The sequence below is a fragment of the Cicer arietinum genome, chromosome 8 (assembly GCF_000331145.2).
Source record: "Cicer arietinum cultivar CDC Frontier isolate Library 1 chromosome 8, Cicar.CDCFrontier_v2.0, whole genome shotgun sequence".
Taxonomy (NCBI): domain Eukaryota; kingdom Viridiplantae; phylum Streptophyta; class Magnoliopsida; order Fabales; family Fabaceae; genus Cicer; species Cicer arietinum.
In genome coordinates this window covers 6,868,553-6,874,103 of record NC_021167.2, presented here as the reverse complement: position 1 = coordinate 6,874,103, position 5,551 = coordinate 6,868,553, and the positions used below count along the sequence as shown (strand labels likewise).

Below are 5,551 nucleotides of genomic sequence, written 5' to 3'. Positions count from 1 at the left end.
TTTTAAAAACTTGTGTGAACTTTGTGACTTGTGAAAATTATGTGACTTGTGAAGATTGTAAAACTTGTGAGAATTGAAATTCTAACTTTTTCAATGGCGACTTCCTAAAGGATTTAAAAAAAAAAATCAATTTTTTTTCTATTTTTTTCAATTTTTATTAAAATAGCAAAAGTAATATATATATATATATATATATATATATATATATATATATATAATTCATAAAAATACATAAATAGAAATTTTAAGGATTTATTGAGTTCTAGGTAACGTTTGAGGATGGTAATCCATTATACATGTTGGTCAACCATCATCCTCAACCACACCTATCCTGAATACCATTTTCAAACAAAAAAAACACTTATTCTTTTCAAAATTATGAATCTTACCAACCTGAATCATGCCAACCCAAACCATACTTTGACCAAGCCGAAACATCTAAACTTGAACCATTTCAACCTGAAGCATCTCAACCTAAACCGTATATTCCACTATGTGATATGGTCGATTTTTATCAACAAGAAATAAGTGAGGAGAGTGAAGAAGAAACATACTTTGATGAGAACGATGACAATGGCGACGATCTAGAGCTAGAACCTCATGTAATTAAAATGGAATATGATCCACCATTCTGTATGGGTAATCTAAACTTGGATTATGCTTACCAATCCTCCGAAATTGATATGCCATCTAATGAACCACCTCCATTAGATGCATCTATTGAGATTGGAATGAATTTTAATAGCAAACCGAATTGTCAACTTGCAATTAAGCATTATCACATGAAACACTACCTCAATTACCGTGTAGTGCAATTTGATCAATACAGGTATATAATTAAATATGTGAATCCACAATGCTTGTTCAAATGCAAGGCTTCATTAAGCCAAAAAAGTAAGAAATGGGTGATCGATCGTTCGAAGGGGCCCCACAATTGCACAAATTCCTCTATGTCACAAGATCATACAAAGTTTGATTCTAACATCAAATGCGAAAGCATAAAGTCGCTTTTGAAAGGTGATCCATCAATTAAAGTGAAGATGATCATTGCACATATTCGGGAGCGATACAACTACGCAATCACCTATAGAAAGACATGGATGACAAAGAACAAATCTATCGAAGCGATTTATGGGAACTGAGAAAAGTCTTACAATGACCTTCCAAGGTGGTTGTTGGCTATGCAAAAATTTCTTCCAAGAACTATAGTGGAAATAGAAATATCACTCGCATATTCTGATAATACTCTATTACAGGGGTCAAAAAATTTCAAACGACTATTATAGGCTTTTCCTCCATGCATATTTGAGTTTAAATTTTGTAAACCTTTTGTCTCAGTGGATGGAACTGGGTTGTACGACAAGTACAAGGGGACTCTTTTGCTTGCTATTGCACAAGATGGAAACAAAAATACAATTTCCATTACTTATGCACTTGTGGAAGGTGAGACAGGGGATGCTTGGAGTTTTTTTTTTTGAAAAATCTAAGAAGGTATGCAACACCTCAAGTCGGCGTTTGTTTTATTTCAGATAGACACAAATCTATTAAAAGTGGCTATAATTATCCAAATAATGGTTGGCATGATCCTCGTCAACACATATGTACTGCATCCGACACATTGCACAAAATTTCATGAGAGAGTTCAAGGACAAGGAACTTCAAAGAAAACTTTTTTATATGGGTAATGATCTAATTCTTCTTAGTATATTTTTCACTTATCACTTTATCATATTTGATAATTTTTACATCATTTATAACAGAATATGCATTAAATGAGCCATCATTAAAATATCACCGCAATGAAATCAAGATGGCAAATCCAGAGGCTTTAAGATGGATCGATAATATCCCCCTAAAATAATGGATTATGGCTTATTCTCAAGGTCGACGATGGGGACACATGACAACAAAGGGTACACGCAATCTCCCAATCACTGCTTTGGTACAATCAACAGACTATAGATTGAGAGTTTTATATGCATAAAGGGGACAACAACATCAAATTAGTTTGCAGTTTATCACAATAAATGTTAAGCAACTCATTCTAGCTTCGTTTGAAAATTCATTGAATCTTTTAGAGCAAAATAATTATTTATTGTATGTTTTGATAGAATTAGTAAAACAACTGTAGGCTCTGTCTGATTATGAATTTCTCAAACTAAGTGAGAAAGGTGAAGCATTTGACTATTCGATATGGTACAACTTTTCCCCGCAAGTCGACAAATATGCTATGGGAATAAAGGAAAATAAGGTATTATCGGTGACTTGCCCCATATTTTGCCTAAATCAAAAGATAACATCATGGTTTTTGGGTTGAACGGTGAGATAATTTATACGAAGCTGATATAATTTATATGAAGCCAACTTGGAACATAGCTCTATTGGTTGTCAGATATGTCAAACACCGCATGTACACCGAATTTGCAGAGGATAGATCAATTTCTCCGTGTCAAGCACTGTTGTAGGTCATTCTGCAGACATGGTACGGTCTTCGTGTCAGACACTGTTATAGGTGTTAGTTTGAACACAACACAGTGATCGCATTATGGATCATATTTGGAATAAGGCTTCTAATATGCAATGCTAAATAATAGGTATAATTATTGGAGCATTTGACGGGGCCAAATTGCAATACACTTAGCATTGTTGAAAGAATGTATAAAAGAATTTGTTTTTGTCAACCACTCAATATTCTTCAGAAATTAATTAGAGAGGGAAACAACCTCTAGGAGAAGGCTTTGACTCTAAGGTTTGTTAATTTCTTTTAAAAAAAATTCTCTCTTTTCTGTTGTAACTATGATACAATGCTAATTACATCCCTATAATTTTTATAGGATGCGAGGGGATTCATAAGTCAAAAGGAAGGGACATACAATGAACTCCACCTAACTAGAAACATATAACATCTCTAACTTTATTCTTTATTTATGTATGTATTTGACTTTTGATTGTATTTATAGTTTAATGTTATTATTGTACTGATATTTTAAAACAACTGTAGGATTTGTCTGATTATGAATTTCTAAAACTAAGTGAGAAGGTGAAGCCTTTAACATGGGTCGTAAGGCTGATGGATTCAGGAAATCGGATTACTCGATGTGCTACAACTTTTGCCCCGCAAGTTGACAAATATGCTATGTGAATAAAGAGAATGAGGTATTATTGATTACTTGTGCCCATATTTTGCCTAAATCAAAAGATAACATTATGGTTAGAAGAATCGATGATAAAGATTTTGGGTCGAACGCTGATATAATTTATATGAAGTCAACTTGGGACATAGCTCTTTTGATTGTCAGAGATGTCAAACACCATATGTACACCGAATTTGCAGAGAATGATCGATTTCTCCGTGTCAGACACCGTTGGTCTGTATTCGTTGGACGTGCTGCATACCAATGTTTGGACAGCTTTGTTCCTTTTAGTCGTCGCGAGACTTGTAGAGACTATCAACGTTTTAGTTTGAACACAACCCCAACAAAGTTTAGTTTCCAGAACTTCACCCTTCTATCCCTATTATATACATTGTACTAGCTCGTTTAAATAGCGATGTTCTGGAGGACAGATCTTTAATATCCAAGGCCAAACAGTAGTTATGATTATTGGAGCATTTGACGGGGGCCAAATTGCTATACAGTTAACATTGTTCAATTAAAAAAGAATTTGTTTTGTCAACCACTCAAGACTCTTCAGAAATTAACGAGAGGGAAACAACCTTTAGGAGAAGGCTTTGACTCTAAGGTTTGTTAATTTCTTTTAAAAACAATTCTCTCTTTTTTGTTGTAATTGTGATACAATGCTAATTACATCCCTATAATTTTTATAGGATGCGAGGGGATTCAAAAGGAAGGGACCATCTAAGTGATAAAATGATCTCCTCCTTACTGGAAGCATATAACATCTCTAACTTTACTCTTTATTTATGTATGTATTTGGCTTTTGATTGTTATATCTTAAAACATCTCTTTATTTATGTATGTATTTAACTTTTGATGGTTGTATCTTAAAACATCTTTAACTTTACAATTTATTTATAATTATGTATGTTTTGATGGTTATATCTTAAAACATCTTTAACTTTACAATTTATTTATAGTTATGTATGTATTTGACTTTTGATTGTTGTTTTTTATTTGACATTTGACCACACACTATGTTTCAAGCATTTCATTCATTTCATTTCATCCTGGTGTGATGCTAGTTTTGATCTTTGAAAGAAGCAACTTTGGTGCTAAAGTGCGGATAAGCTTTTGATTCAAACCTAACATGAAAGTAACTAGAGTTTAGATGAGGTTGTGACTAGGTTCTAGTTTAGCACGAATACCCTTTACTAAACTAAATTAGAGGCTGACTTTGGATAGTTTAAGAAAAATAGTTTACCCTTCTAGGTTTTTAATTATGATAAGGGAATAAGGATCACACCAATAATCATTTACTAGTTGAAACATAGTTTGACTCAATAATCATTTACGTTAGAGTCACACTCAAGTCCCTAAAACCAACAATGACAGAGGCTAACTTAGGATAGGTTTAGAATATAACCAACTGTGTTGATTGTCATATATTTGAATCATTGGCAATCCGTGTATTACCTTGGTAAACAATTCCATAATTGATTTTACATGATTCCTAATCCAATTATAATTGGATCAATATTTTCTTTTAATATGATTCGATTTCAATATAAAAATATTATATTTATTTAAATATTTAATAGAATTGTAGAAATATTATAGTATTTATTTAGAAATATGAATATCAGATTTTGATAGAATTATTAAAATACATTACTTGGTTCTATTTGCTTTATTTCTTGTTTCGGTTTGCCATTGGATGAACAGAATATGATTATCTATGGAAGATTACTGAAATAAGGGAATTGAATATAAATATGAAGTTTACATGACTAGTGAAAGCTTCAGCTGCAAATTTTTTAGTAAGAAGTCTTATGCCTGCACATGTATAGAGGTCAATCACAAATACATGTTATGCTGGCTATGATTGTACATCTTACCGCTGGAAATTTATAGAGGTCAATCTACGGCATGTGATTGTTTTTCTTTTTAGTTTCTGTGAAAATATCAACTAAAAGCATATGAAAACACTAGTGTATGTGCATTTTTGAAATATTTAATATTAGTCTTTAATTGCAATACTTTTAAACAAAATATATATTATGTTCAGAAATCATAAGTATTAATTAAAGCATCGTCTCGAACAAAAATTAAGTATAAACAAGTACACCATGCAATTAAATTAATAATATAAAATCAAATACTACTTAATATCATATTATGAATGTCATCATTACCAATATTGTCATCAGTTTCATTGTTGGGGTTTGGGGTGATGAATTTGAACAAGAAGAAGATCTAACATTATCCTAAATGTTGTATAAGAATGGTTTAATTTTTGTTGGTCTCAATGGTCTCCTTTTCTTGTTTTGGCAATTGTTACTTCATCAATGACTTTTGTTGCTCTTTTCTTTGCAATGATTTATTCAAAACATGACTTTGACATGAAATAATAACTCAATCTTTTTGTTTTCAAT

At 31.9% G+C, this 5,551-nt stretch overlaps 1 long non-coding RNA gene across 2 annotated transcripts; it reads left to right on the top strand.

Moving 5' to 3' along the window:
* The first annotated feature begins 245 nt into the window (after nucleotides 1-245).
* LOC113788044 (uncharacterized) lies at nucleotides 246-4,058 on the top strand. Of its 2 annotated transcripts, XR_003474526.2 has the most exons (4): nucleotides 246-2,749; nucleotides 2,835-2,929; nucleotides 3,002-3,741; nucleotides 3,827-4,058. It is a non-coding gene; the product is annotated as an uncharacterized lncRNA (long non-coding RNA). The 2 variants fall into 2 exon arrangements; XR_012161540.1 differs by having other exon boundaries at nucleotides 2,835-3,741.
* The last annotated feature ends 1,493 nt before the right edge of the window (nucleotides 4,059-5,551 follow it).